The 21,617-nt window shown below is 40.1% G+C and overlaps 1 non-coding gene across 1 annotated transcript; it reads right to left on the reverse strand.

The window, feature by feature from the left end:
* Positions 1 to 20,151: 20,151 nt before the first annotated feature.
* Positions 20,152 to 20,255, reverse strand: LOC130959625 (small nucleolar RNA R71). Its single transcript, XR_009078697.1, has one exon. It is a non-coding gene; the product is annotated as a small nucleolar RNA R71 (small nucleolar RNA).
* Between the last annotated feature and the right edge of the window lie 1,362 nt (positions 20,256 to 21,617).

Here is a 21,617-nt window from a genome sequence, read left to right on the forward strand (position 1 = left end):
TGGCTCCATGAGAGCCACTGTCAAGCTATTGACATTAAAGAAGCGCTTGTTGGGAGGCAACCCAATTTTATTTATCTAATTTTATTTTATTCTATTTTATTGTTATTTTGTGTTTTATTAGGTACATGATCATGAGGAGTCACAAAAAAAATCAAAAAAATTAAAAACAGAGTCAAAAACAGAAGAAAAAAAAATTTTCACCCTGGAGGACGCACAGGCTGGCGTTCAACGCCAGTAAGGTGCATCTGGCTGGCGTTCAACGCCAGAACAGAGCACCATTCTGGCGCTGAACGCCAGAAACAAGCAACATCCTGGCGCTGAACGCCAGGAATGTGCCTAGAGGAGACAAACTGGCGCTGAACGCCAGTAACAAGCATGAAACTGGCGTTCAACGCCAGAAAGATGCATTACATGGGCATTGAACGCCCAGAGCATGCACCAATGGGCGTTTGAACGCTAGAATGATGCATGTAGGCATTTTACATGCCTATAGGGTGAAGGAATGGTATTTCTTATCACCTCAGGATCTGTGGACCCCACAGGATCCCCACCTATCATATTCCCACCTTACCTTTTAATCCTAATCACACTCTCCTAATCCTAAATCTCATTCTTCCTACTCCCCATGTCACACTTCCCAACACCTATCACCAATCACCTCAATTCCTCTTCCCAATTCCCCCATTCACCATTCACATCACCCCACTCTTCCCCATAAACCCCACCTACCTTCATAAAATTCAAATTCAATTTCCCACCCATTCCCACCCAAATTGGCCGAACACCCACCCTCCCCTCTCCCTATAAATATCCTTCCATTTTACTTCATTTTCACACAACACAACCCCTTCTTCTCCCACATAGCCGAACCTACTTCTCTCCCTCTCCACCACATTTTCTTCTTCTTCTACTCTTCTTTTCTTTTTTTTGCTCAAGGGCGAGCAATATTTTAAGTTTGGTGTGGTAAAAGCATAAGCTTTTTGTTTTTCCATTACCATCAATGGCACCTAAGGCCGGAGTATCCTCTAGAAAAGGGAAAGGGAAGACAAAAGCTTCCACCTCCGAGTCATGGGAGATGGAAAGATTCATCTCCAAGAGCCATCAAGACCACTTTTATGATGTTGTGGCAAAGAAGAAGGTGATCCCTGAGGTCCCTTTCAAGCTCAAGAAGAATGAGTATCCGGAGATCCGACATGAAGTTCAAAGAAGAGGTTGGGAAGTCTTAACCAACCCCATGCAACAAGTCGGAATCTTAATGGTTCAAGAGTTCTATGCCAATGCATGGATCACTAGGAACCATGACCAAGGTATGAACCCAAGCCCAAAGAATTATCTCACAATGGTTAGGGGGAAATACTTGGATTTCAGTCCGGAAAATGTAAGGTTGGCATTCCACTTGCCTATGATGCAAGGTGATGAACGCCCCTACACTAGAAGGGTCAATTTTGATCAAAGATTGGACCAAGTCCTTATGGACATTTGTGTGGAAGGAGCTCAGTGGAGAATAGATTCCAAAGGCAAGCCAGTTCAACTAAGAAGACTGGATCTCAAGCCTGTGGCTAGAGGATGGTTGGAGTTCATTCAACGCTCTATCATTCCTACTAGCAACCGATCTGAAGTTACTGTGGATCGTGCCATCATGATCCATAGCATCATGATTGGAGAGGAAGTAGAAGTTCATGAGGTCATCTCCAATGAACTCTACAAAATAGCCGACAAGCCCTCACCCATGGCACGGCTAGCCTTCCCTCACCTTATTTGCCATCTATGTTACTCAGCTGGAGTTATCATAGAAGGAGATGTCTCTATTGAAGAAGACAAGCCCATCACCAAGAAAATGATGGAGCAAGCAAGAGAAGCTCCTCATGGCCCTCAAGAAGTACATGAGGAAGCTCATCATCAACAAATTCCTGAGATGCCTCAAGGAATGCACTTTCCTCCAAACAACTATTGGGAGCAACTCAACACTTCTTTAGAAGGTTTGAGTCACAATGTGGAACAATTAAGGGTGGAACATCATGAGCACTCCATCATTCTCCAAGAAATAAGAGAAGATCAAAGAGCAATGAGGGAGGAGCAACAAAGGCAAGGAAGGGACATAGAAGAGCTAAAGAACATCATTGGTCCTTCAATTCCTTGTTCTTATTTCTTTCTGTTTTCGGTTTTTAGTACTATGTTTATCTATGCTTTGTGTCTTTATTTCATGATCATTAGTATGTAACCATGCCTTAAAGCTATGAATAAAATCCATTACTCCTTCACCTCTCTTAAAAGAAAAATGTTTTAATTCAAAAGAACAAGAAGTACATAAATTTCGAAAATAGCTCTTGAATTTAATTTAATTATATTGATGTGGTGACAATAATTTTTGTTTTCTGAATGAATGCTTGAACAGTGCATATGTCTTTTGATCTTGTTGTTTATGAATGTTAAAATTGTTGGCTCTTGAAAGAATGATGAACAAAGAAAAATGTTATTGATGATCTGAAAAATCATGAAATTGATTTTTGAAGCAAGAAAAAGCAAAAAAAAAAAAATGGCGAAAAAAAAGAGTATATAGAAAAAGAAGGAGCAGTAGAAAAAGCCAATAGCCCTTAAAACCAAAAGGCAAGGGTAAAAAGGATCCAAGGCTTTGAGCATCAATGGATAGGAGGGCCCAAGGAAATAAAATCCAGGCCTAAGCGGCTAAATCAAGTTGTCCCTAACCATGTGCTTGTGTCATGAAGGTCCAAGCAAAAAGCTTGAGACTAAGTGGTTAAAGTCGTGATCCAAGGCAAAAGAGTGTGCTTAAGAGCTCTGGACACCACTAACTGGGGACTCTAGCAAAGCTGAGTCACAATCTGAAAAAGGTTCACCCAGTTATGTGTCTGTGGCATTTATGTATCTGGTGGTAATACTGGAAAACAAAGTGCTTAGGGCCACGGCCAAGACTCATAAGTAGCTGTGTTCAAGAATCAACATGCTTAACTAGGAAAGTCAATAACACTATCCGAAATTCTAAGTTCCTAGAGAAGCCAATCATTCTAAACTTCAAAGGAAAAAGTGAGATGCCAAAACTGTTCAGAAGCAAAAAGCTACAAGTCCCGCTCATCTAATTATAATTAATATTCATTGATATCTCTGAATTTATAGTATATTCTCTTCTTTTTATCCTATTTAATTTTCAGTTGCTTGGGGACAAGCAACAATTTAAGTTTGGTGTTGTGATGAGCGGATAATTTATACGCTTTTTGGCATTGTTTTTAGGTAGTTTTTAGTAAGTTCAAGCTACTTTTAGGGATATTTTCATTAGTTTTTATGTTAAATTCACATTTCTGGACTTTACTATGAGTTTGTGTGTTTTTCTGTGATTTCAGGTAAATTCTGGCTGAAATTGAGGGATTTGAGCAAAACTCTGAAAAAGGCTGACAAAAGGACTGCTGATGCTGTTGGATCCAGACTCCCCTGCACTCGAAATGGATTTTCTGGAGCTACAGGAGTCCAATTGGCGCGCTCTCAACGGCGTTGGAAAGTAGACATCCAGGGCTTTCCAGCAATATATAATAGTCCATACTTTATTCGGAAATTGACGACGTAACTTGGCGTTGAACGCCAAGTTCATGCTGCTGTCTGGAGTTAAACGCCAGAAAAACGTCATGATCCGGAGTTGAACGCCCAAAACACGTCATAACTCGGCGTTCAACTCCAAGAGAAGCCTCAGCTCGTGGATTGATCAAGCTCAGCCCAAGCATACACCAAGTGGGCCCCGGAAGTGGATTTATGCATCAATTACTTACTCATGTAAACCCTAGGAGCTAGTTTATTATAAATAGAACATTTAACTAATGTATTTGACACCTTTTGATCACTTTAGATCTTAGGATCAGATCTTTGAATGCATAGTTCTTAGACCATGGGGGCTGGCCATTCGGCCATGCCTGAACCTTTTGCTTATGTATTTTCAACGGTGGAGTTTCTGCACACCATAGATTAAGGGTGTGGAGCTCTGCTGTACCTCAAGTATTAATGCAATTCTATTTTCTTTTATTCAATTCTCTCTTATTCTTATTCCAAGATATTCATTCGCACCCAAGAACATGATGAATGTGATGATTAGATAACCCTCATTATCATTCTCACTTATGAACGCGCGTGATTGACAACCACTTCCGTTCTACATGCAACCGAGCTTGAATGTGTATCTCTTAGATTCCCCAACAGAATCTTCGTGGTATAAGCTAGATAGATGGCGGCATTTATGAGGATCCGGAAAGTCTCACCTTGTCTGTGGTATTCCGAGTAGGATCCTGGGAATCCGAAAAGTCTAACCTTGTCTGTGGTATTCCGAGTAGGATTCCGGTAATGAATGACTGTGACGTGCTTCAGACTTGCAAGTGCTGGGCGTGATGACAAGCACAAAAGAATCAAGGGATTCTATTCCAGTAGGCGCAGGAACCAACCAGTGATTAGCCGTGCTGTGACAGAGCGCGTGAGCGTAGTTTTCACTGCGAGGATGGGATGTAGCCTTCGGCCAGGTGATGCCTCCAGACGATTAGCCATGCGAGTTACAGCCGCAGAGGACCATTTTCCCGAGAGGATTGAAAGTAGCCATCGTCGAACGGTGAACCCCTATACACAGCTTGCCATGGAAAGGAGTAAGAAGGATTGAGTTGAAGCAGTAGGAGAGCAGGCGTCCTTGAGCCATACAGCATCTCCATATGCTTATCTGAAATTCCCACCAATGAATCTGCATAAGTATTCTATCCCTTTTAGTATTTCATCTATTTTCTTATTTCTATTTTCGAACCCATAAACAAATTTAATCTACCTAACTGAGATTTACAAGGTGACCATAGCTTGCTTCATACCAACAATCTCTGTGGGATCGACCCTTACTCACGTAAGGTTTATTACTTGGACGACCCAGTACACTTGCTGGTTAGTTGAACGGAGTTGTGTTCACCCGTGCCAATTTCTTAAATTCCATAATTTTACAATGAGTACAACTTAAAGAACATGGATCACAATTTCGTCCACCAGCATCGTTGCCGGGGATTGAAATAGATTGACAATGATTAAGTGAAGTGGAGGTCTAGATTAAGCATTTTTTTTCTTTTCTGTTTCTCTAACACACTAACTGTTTGAATTTTTGCTTAAACTAACTAAAACCTCATTCTAGCAATAGATTGAAGTTTTATTGATCTTCTGGATCTTTGTGTTTATTGTTGTGTGTTTGTATGTTAGGTACAGGAAGATCTTCCCCTATTCTCTCTGAAATTGACCAAAGGACTCTTCGAAGAATAAGAAGAGCCGAAAGAGGAAAGAACGTCATTGGAGAGGAAGAATCTGAGGAGGAATTCCAAAAGATGGAAGGAGATCCATCAAATCCCAATCAACCAGAAGGAGGAGCCAATAATAACCAACAACAAAGAAGAGTACTGGCTTCCTACACATTTGCAAATGCTAGACACTGTGGGAGTAGCATTCTCCCCCCCAATGTCAATGCAAACAACTTTGAACTAAAGCCACAACTCATCACTTTGGTTCAAAACAACTGTTCTTTTGGAGGAGGACCATTGGAGGACCCAAATCAACATCTATCTACCTTCTTGAGGATTTGTGACACTGTCAAAACCAATGGTGTGCCTCCTGACAGTTACAAGTTGTTGCTCTTTCCATTTTCTCTCAGAGACAAAGCCACTCAATGGCTAGAAACGTTCCCAAAGGAAAGCATCAACACTTGGGATGATTTGGTGAGCAAGTTTCTTGCCAAATTTTACCCCCCTCAAAGAATCATAAGATTGAAGACTGAGGTGCAGACATTCACTCAAATGGAGGCTGAGAATTTATATGAAGCATGGGAAAGATATAAAGCTCTATTGAGAAAATGTCCACCAGAGATGTTTACTGAATGGGATAAGTTGCAGAACTTCTATGAAGGACTTACTCTAAAGGCTCAAGAAGCACTTGATCACTCAGCTGGAGGCTCATTACAACTCATGAAAACCACAGAGGAAGCTCAAAACCTCATTGATATGGTGGCCAACAACCAATATTTCTTTGCTCATCAAAGACAACGCCAACCATCACAGAGAAGAGGAGTAATGGAGTTAGAAGGAGTGGATTCAATTCTAGCTCAGAACAAGATGATGCAGCAGCAGATTCAACAACAGTTTGAGCAAATGGCCAAAAGAATTGATGGCCTGCAAGTGGCAGCAGTGAGCACCACAAGCCAACCATCAACCACATGGATGCAAAGTGAAGAGACCCAAGAGGAGCAACAGCAAGAGCAAGTCCAATACATGCACAACCAAAATCCTGGAGCAAATGAAGTTTATGGTGATACTTACAATCCATCTTGGAAGAACCATCCCAACCTCAGATGGGGAGACAACCACAATCAAAACCAACAATCATGGCAAAGAAACTCAAGTCAGAACAATTGGAAAAACACAAACCACAACCCCCAGCCAAACACTAACCAAAACACATACAGAAAACCACAAAATAACTACCCCAATTCTAACCATCACCTACCCAATAACCATCCAACTAACCAAAGCACTTACCATCATCCATCAACATCCCAAAACCAACCAATCTCACAAGACTCTCAGAGGATCACTAATCTAGAGCTGCTCATGGAGAAAATGATGAAGAACCAAGAATTGACAACAAAGAACCAAGAAGCTTCCATGAAGAACCTAGAGAGGCAAATTGGGCAAATCTCCAAACAAATTTCTGTTGAAAAACCATCAAGCTCACTACCAAGTGACACCATTCCTAACCCAAAGGAAGAATGCAAGGTCGTGCAACTAAGAAGTGGAAAGATGTTAGTGGATGGTAACCAAGGAGCAACCAAGAAACTTATGGAGAATGACAATGAGCCAACAAAGAATGCTGAAGCCATCAACAAGGACATGACAACCAAGAATGTCCCAGAAGAACTCACAGAAGAAAATAACCAACCACAAAGTCTGAAGAAGGGAAAGCAGATCATGGAAGAACCGATTCCAAGACAACTTCAAGAGGAGAAAAACTTGACACCCCCAATACCTTATCCACAAAGATTCCACAAAGAAACAAAGGATCAGCATTTCCACAAATTTCTTGAGACTTTCAAGAAGCTGGAAATCAACATACCTTTGGCTGAGGCATTAGAGCAAATGCCTCTGTATGCCAAGTTCTTAAAGGAGCTCATCAACAAGAAGAGAAGTTGGAATGAGAAGGAGACTGTAATGCTTAGTGAAGAATGCAGTGCACTCATCAAAAAGGGACTCCCTCCCAAGCTTGAAGATCCTGGAGGTTTCTTCCTACCCTGCACTATTGGAAACCTATTCGTCAACAAGGGGATGTGTGACTTAGGAGCAAGCATAAATCTAATCCCATCATCTTTGGTAAAGAAGCTTGGCATAGAGGAGGTGAAACCAATACAGATATCATTGGAGTTGGTGGACCAATCAGTAGTATATCCTAAAGGGCTGATTGAGAACCTTTTAGTTAAGGTTGACAAGTTCATCTATCCGGCAGATTTTGTGATCCTGGATTCTTCAGAAAATGGAAATGACTCAATAATACTTGGTCGACCATTTTTGGCCACTGCTAGAGCCATTGTGGATATAGAACAGGGAGAGCTAACCCTCAGGATGCATGAGGAAAGCATCACCTTGAAAGTCTTTCCAGAATTACAAAGGAATGAAGAACCAAGCAAGACAAGTGGTGACTTCCTTCCAAAGCAAGCAACCGACAAAACAATAGAACAAGAGAGTGAGCTTGTACAAGGAGAAAAAGGAATTCAAAAAGAAGCTGGGATGATAAACAAAAAGGAAGGTATCACAACTCAAGTCACTGTCAAAAGAAGCATATCAACAAGGAAGAAAAAGAAGAAAAACAAGAAAAAGGTCTACAAGGGGTGGAAGAATAAGAAAATCCCAACTGAAGGATTTGCCAAAGGTGATAAGGTGCAACTAGTGTATCAACAGCTGGGAACAAAAGATTATTACAATGTCAACCAAGTACTCTCTCTTGAGCACATTGAAATTGAGCATCAAGGCACACAGAGAAAGCTTATAGTGAGAGGTGACAAGTTGAGACATCACCAACATCAACCACCCTAAAGGGAGTCCAATGTCAAGCTAGTGACAATAAAAGAGCGCTTCATGGGAGGCAACCCATGATTTAAGATTTCTGTCTTCTCTTTAATAAGCTATGATTTCCTGAATATGATTTTGAACTTTCATATTTGATAAATGCATATTTTATTTTAGAACATAAGTCAGACTTCTAAGTTTGGTGTCCCTTAAGGCACACTTAATTTTTGCTTTTCAAAAGAAAGGGAGCTATTCTTAGAACATATGCGTAATTCTTTTGATGGAGCATATGACCAAACACTAAGTTTGGTGTCTGCATGTGTAACAATGTGCAGAAGATCATTTCCCAATCATGGAATCAAAACCATATAGAAAGGGATCATGCATCAAAATTTTTTTAAAAAAATACATCAATTGTGAAGAATGGTTTGCATTGCTAAGCCGTCCCCTCAATAAAAGATAAGTTTGGTGTTCACCAACTTTTAGCATCTTTAATTAAGGGACACAATTGACCATAAAAAAATTTTTAAATAATAAATAATAATAAACAAAACAAAACAATTCTTTTCCTTTAGTACAAATCAATTGCCAACGACTACATTAATGTTCTAAGGCTAGTTGTTTTGGTTCATGCAGGAGAAAAAGATTGAAACAAACTCAAGGAGGGGCCACGGCTAGGATCAGCTATGAGAGGATGGTCACATGTGCCTAGAAGAACGCGCTCATGGGGAAACAGAATTTGCATGCATGCATCATTGAACACCTAAATGCATGCAGCCAATGGGAGGAGGATCCTCGTCAAAGCCTCAACAATACATGCAGACCGTCTATTTCATGAATCCCTTAGATGAACAACTCAATCTCAACCCTTCATGAGCACCAACGAGTCCCTTTCTCACTCATTATGGTTTTGTTGGAAAGCTTGAAGAATCCACCTATAAATAGCCGTTGGCACCAACACGGTCTACACACTCATTCAAGCCACTTTCATATGAAAGCCATAATCTCTTCTACCCCCAAAACCAACATAATTCCCTTATCTCACACAACAAAACCGAACCAAAACTCATCCCAAACACAACACATATTTCTTCTATTCTCACTTTTTCTTTCTTCTTACCTCAAATCCAAATGGCCTCCTCAAGTTCAAAAAGAAGGCCGGGAAAGGAACCTATGGTAGCCGAACCTCCATCATTTGATGCAACTAAATTTAGATCCCAATTCCATGAAGGGAGATATCATAGGTTCATGGAGACAAAGAATGTCATTTATGAGAAAGGCCTTGAGTTGAGAGATGGGGAATATCCCATCATGAGGCAAATCACTAAAGAAAGAAGGTGGAAACTTTTATGTGCTCCTCTTGTTGACATCAGTGCAGTTATGATCAGGGAGTTCTATGCAAATATTGTAAAAGAAAACAAAGATAGTGCTCCTTACACAAGTTATGTCAGAGGAGTTGAAGTGAGTTTTAGCCCAGCTGCCATCACAAGGGCCCTCAAGTTGAGAACCATAACTTATGCAGAGCCCAGTTATGAAACCAGATTGCAGATGGAAAACAATCCTGATGAGATCTTGCAGGGGTTATGTGTGGAAAACACAGATTGGGAAAGAGATTCAAAGGGAGTTCCAAGTCACTTGAGGAGGATAAATCTCACTCCTGTGGCTAAGGGATGGTATGAAATAGTGAGGAGATCTATCCTTCCTACTGGAAACGCTTCTTGGGTCACAATCAAACGAGCACTCTTGACATACTGCATCTTGCATGGAGGTGAGATCAACCTCGCACAACTCATAGCCGATAGTATTCAAGAGATGGCCAATAGCACAAGCAAATCAAGTGGTCTTGGACATCCAAGTACCATCCTCAGGCTCTGTGACAAAGCTGGAGTAATCTTTGAAGATGAGGACACAGAAAAAGTGAAAAAGGGAAAAGGGATCACTAAGAAGAGTATGGAAGGAATAATTGAAGAAGATGATCCAGAGGGGGTGGTAGCTCCCAGGCAAAGGAGATCACAAAGAGAGGAAGGACGAAATCAAGCTCATGAGGCCATAGACATGAGCCAGCTACACAGAGCGATAGAAGAGCTATCTCAACAACTCATGCAGACTCAACAAGAGCAAAATCAGGGGTGCCAAGAGAAATATCTAGAGCCCCATCCAGAGTTTAGGGAGCAATATTTGAAAGACAAAGAGGAGAGAGAAGCTTGGCAGCGTCAAATGGAGGAGAAGCAAGAGAGATGGCAACAGCAAATGATGACTCAACAGCAAGAATTTCAAGCACAGATTCTTGAAGGACAAAAAGAGCAATACAAAGAATTCAAGGAATCATATGATAAGCTGTATTTTAGTCAAGCTAAAGCAGAAGAATACAGTCACAACTTGTATCAATGGAAGAATATTCATCACACCATGGGAGAAGTGAGATATGCACAAAGAATGGAGAATGATGAAAACATGCAAGCAAGGTTGGAGTACTTGACCCATAATTTGCCAACACTCAATCCTCAGATCAAGCCATTTGAGCAATGCCCTGAATTTGAAGCCAAGCAACAAGCAAGGTCTCGTCACTATACGGAGGCAACCTTTAAAAGATTGGAAGATGTTGGGCTCTCAGGACTCTTAGATTCTGTCTGGGGTAGAAGATGTCCTGGTGAAGAGATCCGAGATTATTCCAAGCTAGGGAAGAGAAAGAAGAAAAAGGGAGAATCAAGCAGCAGCCACGACCAATAGAAGGTGGCAAAGTTCTTTCATTCCCCTTCTTTCACTCTTCTAATAAGGAGAAGCATGTCTGAAACATGATATGCCTCCACTGTTTATTTCTTTTTCTTGTACATTCTGTTATTCAATAAGTAGCTAGAGAAATGATTTGCATAATGCTTGTCATTCATCACTTAGCTTTAATTTTGTTTTGTTTCCCATATGCTTGAATAAAAGAGATTTGGTTTGAATTGAAAAGTGAAATATTCAATGTTGCATAAGTAGAATGGAAGTTAATGGTGGTATATATGTTTGATTAAATGCATAACTCATGAAATAATTGTTGCATAATCTCATTCTCATTCAAGCGTGAGTTGGCTTGCTGTTATAAAGACCCTTATCAATAAATAAAAAGCCCTTGAGAACAAAAACAAAAATAAGAAAGAAAAGGAAGAAGAAAAAGCCAAAGTGGCAAGAAAAACAAAGAATAAAGGTTGGACACCAATAGCTTGGACCCTAGGACACATGCCTGTGGTGTTCTTGTACTAAGATATGCTTGGATGAGTAAATTCTAAGGGGTATTTTAAAACCCGGTCACTTAGATCAACTGATTTGGGATGGCCAATTGAAAGTCCACAATAAAGAGCAACTTAGATACAGAACATTTAGTTATCCAAAGAGATGCTGGGCATCAATGATCCTAGGAAGAATTAGTGAGCCATGTGTCTGTGGTGGAAAGATGTTGAGTAAAAGAAAAAAAAAATAAAGCCAAAGGCTATTACTGCAACATTAGACACCAAACCTCCAAAAGAATAAGCTTGTTAAGCATTATAAGAAAGAAAAGTTAGCAAGGGAGTGATTAAAGAGCAAGTCTTATAACAGCAAGTTTAGCAAACCTTTGATGAAAAATGTATACTATGTAACAGCAAACAGTAACTTGAGTTATCATTGTCTGCATGAAGACCCCAAAAAATCAAGTTCTGCTATATGCCTAATAAGGATATGTGTTCTTTTCTTGTTCATTTCAATTTCTCTTAGTTTTGATGCTTGCTTGGGGACAAGCAAGATTTAAGTTTGGTGTTGTGATGACTAGTCATCATATACCCATTTTTCAAGCTAATTTTACTTGTTTTGTTAGTCTTTATGCACTTTCTTGCATCCTAAGTAAGTGATTTGGAATGGAAATGCATAACTTCTTTAAATCAAACAACCACCATGAAATTAATGTTAACTCATGAGGTTTAAGCTAAATTTAATTGAATTTTAATTGATTTATAAGCCTCTTGAATTTAGTGATACTTTGAGTGGTTGTTTTGGTTTATTGTAGGTGAAGAAAAGAAAAAAAAGGAAAAGTGTGGCCTAAGGAAGTGTGGCCCAAGGAGAAGAAAATGTGGTCAAAGAGAGAAGAAGTGTGGCGCACAAAATGAGGAAGGCAAGCATTGCCCTCCACAAGGGCACACTGCCCTCTAGGAGGGCAACATAAGGGAACAAAGCTTGCTAGGCAACTTTGCCCTGCCCACGACAAGGGCAGAGCACAAAATGGTGCCTTGGATTAAAGGAAGGAAGAACCTTGCCCTGCCCTCCACAAGGGCAGTATCGGGCTCTCCAAAAGGAAAAATTCAAAGAAAAAGTTCACCATTGCATGCCACAAGAGTCGAACACGGAACAAGGAAGAAGCAAGGAACTAGGCTTGATTATGGTGCCAAGAAAGCCAAGGAAAATGAGTAGCGTGCGTTCCAGCCATGTCTCGAACGCGGAACTTCAGTTTGGAAACACTGCCCTGCCCTCCGCGAGGGCAGGGCAGCATTTTGTTGTGGCACACAGGCGCACCAACCTGGCGCACCAAGGGCATCATTCGGCAGCACCAGCAGCGCACCAAGGGCATCATTCGGCAGCACCAGCAGCGCACCAAGGCACCAATCTGGCGCACCAAACTTTTCTGCCCTGCCCTCTGCGAGGGCAGGGCAGTATCCTGCAGCGCACACCAACGCACCACGCCCGCACCATAGCCGCACGCACCAAATCCTGCCCTTGCAGGGCAGCCTCCTGGAAGCAATCCTTCATGGGCTAAAATTGGATTAAAAATCCAATAAAATTCATTTCTTCACCAAATCAAAAGCCCATCCAAATCCCAAGATCCAAGAATAGAAAGTGTATAAATAGGAGTTAGTTTGATGTAATGAGGACCTTTACTTTCACTTTTACTTTTCACCTTTTATTTGACTTTTGAATTGGGCACTTTCTTGGGAACTTTGAATTTTGCAACTTCTCTTGGTGACTTCACTGAGATTTCAGAGAATTGGGGAGGAGAATTGATCTCTCTTCTTCCTCGTTCTTGCTTGGGCACTTTTACTTTTCTTGTTTTGAGTTTTGGGTGTGAAGAATTGAGGAAATTCTGTCTCAATCTCCATTCAAAATCTCTTTGATTTCATTTCTGCATAATTGAATTCAAACACATTTCCTTTACTGCTTCTTCTTCAATTTCTTGTTAATTGCTTTGTGATCTTAGATCTGGGAAGGCAATTGAGATCTAGGCTTAGCTACCTAGTCTCTGGAGTCCTGAGGTCTCAATTTACTCTTGGTTCTTCTGTGAACCTTTGCTGCATTTAATTTCCTTCTGTTTGAATTCTAATTGCTTCTAATTCAGTTTCTGTTCTATTGATTGTTGCAATTCAATTTCTCTTGTTTAAATTCTGAAATCCCTGTCCTCAAATCCCTTTTACATTCAAGCAATTTATATTCCTTGCAATTTAAGTTACTGCAATTTACATTTCTTGCACTTTAAGTTTCAGTCATTTACTTTCTTGTTCTTTAAGATTCTGCAAGTTTACTTTCCTGCTCTTTAATTTACTGCAATTTTCCCTTCCCCCTTTACATTCCAAGCAATTTAGCTTCTGTTAAATACAAACCACTCAACCAAAACTTAATTCGCTTGACTAAACCAACCACTAAACTAAAATTGCTCAATCCTTCAATCCCTGTGGGATCGACCTCACTCATGTGAGTTATTATTACTTGATGCGACCCGGTACACTTGCCGGTGAGTTTTGTGTCGGATCGTTTTCCGCACATCACCTGGCTGAGCGGAACTACAACAATGAGCACCTACTCATCCTCCCTACCCACATTGTTGATTTTGTAGAGCCCCGTATTGAGCACAGACAATGGGGATTCTTACGAAGGCAGCCACGGCAGGTCAACCTCTCATGGGTAGTTGAATTCTACTCCATTTTTCACATGTCAGCCCTGCAGTCTGTCTATGTCCGTCAGAAACAAGTCCCTATATATGAAGGGGCCATTCAGCGAGCTTTAGATCTCCCCCCTACTCCAGATGGATTGAACTCATACCAAGAGGCCTCTTTCAAGCGCCATACATACCAGTTTGACTAAGACGATGTCCTCAGAGTTATAGCACAACCTGGCAGTAGGTGGATCTATGGATACCATCAATCCCGACCTAAGGGCATATTGGCTTCTGCACTTACCTTTGAGGGTCGAGTGTGGGCACAAATCATGTCCCACTATGTCTTTCCAAGCACTCACAAGTCATTCTTCACTGCGGACATGGCTGTTCTCATCTGGTGTATCCTTACAGACCAGCCTCTCAACATACTGAGACACCTCCGGCAAGCCATGGGACACGTACAGATTGCGGGCAACCTACCCTTTCCCGCCTTGGTTTCAAATATAGTCGTGGTAGCCGGAATCTCCTACAGAGCTAGGGACACCAAGGCCATGATTCTGCAGGATGATCAGTACGTCCCCAACAGAAAATACATCAGACCCATAACAGCCACTACCAGTCGGACTACAGACCTGGCTGGAGATATTCCTTCTCCTTCCACATCACAAGTACCTTCAACAAATCAGTTACTCTTTCAAATATTTCAGAGGTTAGACCGGCTAGACTGGCAAGCAAAGCGAATGGAGCACCGTAACAAGCGCCAATTTACATATCTCAAGGAGCTGATTATTGGCAACCACCCACCTAAGGGAGAACCAGACACTCCGGAATCCACCTCACCTACCAGCACAAGGAGCCATGACGACCCCGATTGTGGAGATGCTGTTACCAGCCCCCTTTGTTCCTGACTGATGGCACCGAGGACGGTGCCAAGCTTTAAGTGTGGGGAGGTCGGTCAATACCTGACTTCCGGAGGTAATTGCTTTTTCTTAAACACCAATAGGTTATTTTTCTTTTGTTAGCTATGATAGATTGCCTAGTAATAAGTGTTTGCATGTATGTTCTACTTGGTTGAAAATAATGAGTTTTTTTATAAGACTCTATTTTTGAAAATTTCACTAATTCAAATTAAAATTCTATGTTAAACTTGTCTGAAGATTGTAATTTGGAACATGGTTTAGAGCTAGAACACACAACCCAGTGAGATTTTGAGCCTAATTGTATGGTTACATGATTTAACCATTATTTTTATTCTTGTGTGTTTTCTCACCTCTATGATTGCAATCTATGGTTTGTTCCATTCTATATGTCCATTGTTTAATGTATTCATGCATATGTATGATTGAGGCCATTATTTGTTATCAGCTCACTATCCCAAATGGCCTACCATTCTAATTACCTTTGTTCACCACTTTGAGCCTTATCTATTTCCTTTTGTTCTTTATGTTACTACATCACTAGCCTTAAGCGGAAAAATAATGAACTACCCCAATTGAATCTTTGGCTAGCTTAAGATAGAGATTGTGTGTCAAATTAAGTGTGGAAAATTATGGGAACTATGGTTAATAAGAATGTGTGTTGCTTAATTGATAAATATTAAGAATTTGAGTGCTACTCATGTGAAATTATGAAAACCAAATGCATTGTTGTTATAATGCTTTAAAAAAAAAGAGATCAATGCATGTGAGATAAAATAGAAGAACATTTAAATACATGAGTAGGTGAAAAACACAAAAGTGAGACTATGGGTAGTTAGGCATGATTTTAGAAGCATAGGGAATGTGTGTGCATTAGGTGAGAACTTAGGTTAATCAAAGATTAAATTTTTAGCTCACTTGGCCATACATGTATCCTCACCCCTACCTAAGCCCCATTACAACCTTGAAAAAGACCTCATGATGTTTGCATGTATGCACTAAATATTTGTTGTTTGGTTAGATGAGGAACAAATTTTAGAACGCGTGAATAGAGGAGACAAGAGTGGATTACCCTATACACTTGAGTCATCAGAGTGCATATACACTTCCAATGAGGGTTCAATGCTTGACTCTATGTTCCCAGCTCTTATGAGCTATCTTCTCACAAGTTTACTTATCTTTTATTGTGTGATTTGAGTTAGTGGAATCTAAATATTATTTGTCTTGGAGAACTTGTTCATTTCCTTCACCAAGTAGGTATAGACATTTCATCATATAGTTGCATTCATATGTATAGGTTACATTGCATTGCATGAGTCCTATTGTCCCTATTCATTCTTTTTGGTTTCCTTGAGCTTAGCATGAGGACATGCTAATGTGTAAGTGTGGAGAGGTTGATAAACTACTATTTTATGGTTTATCTTGTGTTGAATTGAGTAGTTTTTATCAAATTCTTCATACACTTATTCATGTGAATTGCATGTTTTACAATTGCCTTCCTAATTCTATGCTGTGATTAAAAACTTGCTTCCTAAGCCCCTAAATTTTTAATTTTTAATTCTCCCTCTATTCCATTCGATGTCTGATGAGCGGATAATTTGTACCCTTTTTGGCATTGTTTTTAGTATGTTTTTGGTAGTTTTAGTTGAGTTCTTAGTATATTTTTATTAGTTTTTAGTTAAAATTCACTTTTCTGGACTTTACTATGAGTTTGTGTGTTTTTCTGTGATTTCAGGTATTTTCTGGCTGAAATTGAGGGATCTGAGCAAAAATCTGATTCAGAGACTGAAAAGGACTGCAGATGCTATTGGATTCTGACCTCCCTGCACTCGAAGTGGATTTTCTGGAGCTACAGAAGCCCAATTGGCGCGCTCCCAACGGCGTTGGAAAGTAGACATCCTGGGCTTTCCAGCAATATATGATAGTCCATACTTTGCCCAAGATTTGATGGCCCAAACCGGCGTTCAAAGTCACCTACAGAAATTCCAGCGTTAAACGCCGGAACTGGCACCAAAATGGGAGTTAAACGCCCAAAATGGCATAAAAGCTGGCGTTTAACTCCAACAAGAGTCTCTACACGAAAATGCTTCATTGCTCAGCCCAAGCACACACCAAGTGGGCCCGGAAGTGGATTTTTATGTCATTTACTCATCTCTGTACACCCTAGGCTACTAGTTCTCTATATATAGGACCTTTTGCTATTGTATTTGACATCTTTGGACATCTAGTTCTTAGATCACATCTTGGTTCTTCTGGTTTCCTCTCTGGGGCCGAAACCAATGATCACTTTTGTTCTTATGTATTTTCAACGGTGGAGTTTCTACACACCATAGATTAAGGTGTGGAGCTCTGCTGTACCTCGAGTATTAATGCAATTACTATTGTTCTTCTATTCAATTCCGCTTGTTCTTTGTCCAAGATATCACTTGTTCTTCAACTTGATGAATGTGATGATCCGTGACACTCATCATCATTCTCACTTATGAACAAAGTGACTGACAACCACTCTTGTTCTACAAGCATACGAGGCTCTAGTGAATATCTCTTGGATTCTTTAACCGGAATCTTCGTGGTATAGGCGAGAACTGATGGCGGCATTCAAGAGAATCCGGAAGGTCTAACCTTGTCTGTGGTATTCTGAGTAGGATTCAATGATTGAATGACTGTGACGTGCTTCAAACTCCTAGTAGGCGGGGCGTTAGTGACAGACGCAAAAGAATCGATGGATTCTATTCCGGCCTGACCGAGAACCGACAGCTGATTAGCCATATGCTGTGACAGAGCATAGGAACATTTTCACTGAGAGGATGGGAGGTAGCCACTGACAACGGTGAAACCCTTGCATAAGCTTGCCATGGAAAGGAGTAAGAAGGATTGGATGAAGACAGTAGGAAAGCAGAGAGACGGAAGGGAAGGCATCTTCATACGCTTATCTGAAGCTCTCACCAATGATATACATAAGTATCTCTATCTTTATCTTTATGTTTTATTCATCATCTATACCCATTTGAGTCTGCCTGACTGAGATTTACAAGGTGACCATAGCTTGCTTCATACCAACAATCTCCGTGGAATCGACCCTTACTCGCGTAAGGTATTACTTGGACGACCCAGTGCACTTGCTGGTTAGTTGTGCAAAGTTGTGTAGTGATCACAATTTCGCGCACCAAGTTTTTGGCGCCGTTGCCGGGGATTGTTCTTGTGTATGGACAACTGACGGTTCATCTTGTTGCTTAGATTAGGTATTATTTTTCTTCAGAGTTCTTAAGAATGAATTCTAGTGTTTCAAGGTGATGTCCTTATCATCACCAAAGCTGATTGATCATCATCAATTTAGCTCTTGAATGCAATGTCCTGCTGAAGCTTAGCTAGCTATGTCTAATTCCTTTAGACTAAAGCTTTAGACTAACATTGCATGATTTCTGGAATTCTCATTAAGAATTTTGATACCTTTATTTTCTTCTTCTTCCACTTAATTTTCGAAAAATCCAAAAAAAAATTACAAAATCATAAAAAAACCAAAAATATTTCTTGTCTAAGTCTAATGTCTTATTTTAAGTTTGGTGTCAATTGCATGTTTCTGTTCTTCTGGCATTTTTCAAATTCATGCATGTGCCTTCATTAATCTTCAAGTTGTTCTTGATGATTGCCCTGTTTTGATCTTTGAATTCTATTGACTTGAGTGTTTTGTTATTTCTCATGTGCATTCTCATTTTATTAGTGTCAATAGTATACAAACTGCTAAGTTTGGTGTCTTGCATGCATTGTTATTTGATTTTAGTTGCATTTTGATTATTCCTCATTATTAAAAATCCAAAAATATTTTTAATTTGTGTCTTTTCAAGTCAATAATACAGAGAATTGAAGATTCAGAACATACTGCAGAGGAATTATACAGAAAAAGCTGGGCATTCAAAAATGCCCAGTGAAGAAGACAGACAGGCGTTTAAACGCCAGCCAGGGTACCTGGCTGGGCGTTTAACACCCAAAAGGGTAGAGTTTTGGGCGTTAAACGCCAGAATGTGCACCATTCTGGGCGTTTAACGCCAGGATGGCACAAGGGGGAGGATTTTGTTTTCAAAATCAATTTTTTTCAAGTTTTCAAAGTTTTTCAAAATCAAATCTTTTTCAAATCATATCTTTTCAATCAAATGTTTTCAAAATCAATTTCTTTCCTTTTTCAAAGATACTTACTAACAATTAATGATTTGATTGAACATTTTAAGTATGTTGCCTTTTCTGTTGAGAAAGGTTTAATGTTTGAATCATATCTTTTCTTGTTAGGCAAGTCATTAATTTTTAAAATCAAATCTTTTTAAAATTGTTTTCAAATCATATCTTTTCAATCATATCTTTTTAAAATCATAACTTTTCAATCAAATCTTTTTAATCACATCTTTTTCAAAACAGTTTTCAATCATATCTTTTTGATTTCTAAATTCAAAATCTTTTTCAAAAATCACTTGATTTCTTTTCCACTTTGAGTTTTCGAAAATTATCAATCAATTTTTCAAAATGTTTTTTCTTTTTAATTAATTTTCAAAAATTCTCTTCCCTTCTTCTCACATCCTTCTATTTATGAACTAACTCTATTCCTTAATGCAAAATTCGAACTCCATCTTCTTTGATAAGTTCGAATTTTCTACTTCTGTCTTCTACTTTTCTTTTCCTCTGACACCTCAAGGAATCTCTATACTGTGACATAGAGGATTCCATATTTTTTTATTTTCTTCTCCTTCATATGAGCAGGAACAAAGACAAAGGCATTCTTGTTGAAGCTGACCCTGAACCTGAAAGGACCTTGAAGCGAAAGCTAAGAGAAGCCAAGGCACAACTCTCTGTAGAGGACCTAACAGAAATCTTCAAAGAAGAAGAACCCATGGCAGCCGAAAATAACAACAATGCCAATAATGCAAGGAAGGTGCTTGGTGACTTTACTGCACCTACTCCCGACTTCTATGGGAGAAGCATCTCTATCCCTGCCATTGGAGCAAACAACTTTGAGCTTAAGCCTCAATTAGTTTCTCTAATGCAACAGAATTGCAAGTTCTATGGACTTCCATTGGAAGATCCTCATCAGTTCTTAGCTGAATTCTTGCAAATCTGTGACACAGTCAAGACTAATGGGGTTGACCCTGAGGTCTACAGACTGATGCTATTCCCTTTTGCTGTAAGAGACAGAGCTAGGATATGGTTGGACTCACAACCTAAAGAAAGCATGGACTCATGGGAAAAGCTAGTCAATGCCTTCTTGGCAAAGTTCTTTCCACCTCAAAAATTGAGTAAGCTTAGAGTGGAAGTCCAAACCTTCAGACAGAAGGATGGAGAATCCCTCTATGAAGCTTGGGAAAGATACAAGCAATTGATCAGAAAATGTCCATCTGACATGCTTTCTGAATGGAGCATCATAGGTATTTTCTATGATGGTCTCTCTGAACTGTCCAAGATGTCTTTGGATAGCTCTGCTGGAGGATCTCTTCATCTGAAGAAGACGCCTACAGAAGCTCAAGAGCTAATTGAAATGGTTGCAAATAACCAATTCATGTACACTTCTGAAAAGAATCCTGTGAACAATGGGACAAGTCAGAAGAAAGGAGTTCTTGAGATTGATGCTCTGAATGCCATATTGGCTCAGAACAAGATATTGACTCAACAAGTCAATTTGATTTCTCAAAGTCTGTCTGGAATGCAAAATGCACCAAGCAGTACTAAGGATGCTTCATCTGAAGAAGAAGCCTATGATCCTGAGAACCCTTCAATGGAAGAGGTGAATTACCTAGGAGAACCCTATGGAAACACCTATAATTCTTCATGGAGAAATCACCCAAATTTCTCATGGAAGAATCAAGAGAGACCTCAACAAGGTTTCAACAACAATAATGGTGGAAGAAACAGTTTTAGCAATGGCAAGCCTTTTCCATCATCTTCTCAGCAACAGACAGAGAATTCTAAGCAGAACCCCTCTGACTTAGCAACCATGGTCTCTGATCTAATCAAAACCACTCAAAGTTTCATGACTGAAACAAGGTCCTCCATTAGGAATTTGGAGGCACAAGTGGGACAGCTGAGCAAGAAAGTTACTGAACTCCCTCCTAGTACTCTCCCAAGTAATACAGAAGAAAATCCAAAAGGAGAGTGCAAAGCCATAACCATGGCCGAATCTGGAGAGGAAAGAGAGGAAGTGGACGCCACTGAGGAAGGCCTCAATGGGCGTGCACTAGCCTTCACAGAGTTCCCCAATGAGGAACCATGGGAATCTGAGGCTCAAAATGAGACCATAGAGATTCCATTGGACTTACTTCTGCCTTTCATGAGCTCTGATGAGTATTCCTCCTCTGAAGAGGATGAGTATGTCACTGAAGAGCAAGTTGCTAAATACCTTGGAGCAATCATGAAGCTAAATGACAAGTTATTTGGAAATGAGACTTGGGAGGATGAACTCCCTTTGCTCACCAAAGAACTGGATGACTTGTCTAGGCAGAAATTACCTCAAAAAAAACAAGATCCTGGGAAGTTTTCAATACCTTGTACCATAGGCACCATGACCTTCAAGAAGGCTCTGTGTGACTTAGGGTCAAGTGTAAACCTCATGCCTCTCTCTGTAATGGAGAAGCTAGGGATCTTTGAGGTGCAAGCTGCAAGAATCTCACTAGAGATGGCAGACAACTCAAGAAAACAAGCTCATGGACTTGTAGAGAATGTTTTGGTAAAAGTTGAAGACCATTACATCCCTACTGATTTCATAGTCCT

This window comes from Arachis stenosperma, chromosome 10 (assembly GCF_014773155.1).
Source record: "Arachis stenosperma cultivar V10309 chromosome 10, arast.V10309.gnm1.PFL2, whole genome shotgun sequence".
Classification (NCBI taxonomy): domain Eukaryota; kingdom Viridiplantae; phylum Streptophyta; class Magnoliopsida; order Fabales; family Fabaceae; genus Arachis; species Arachis stenosperma.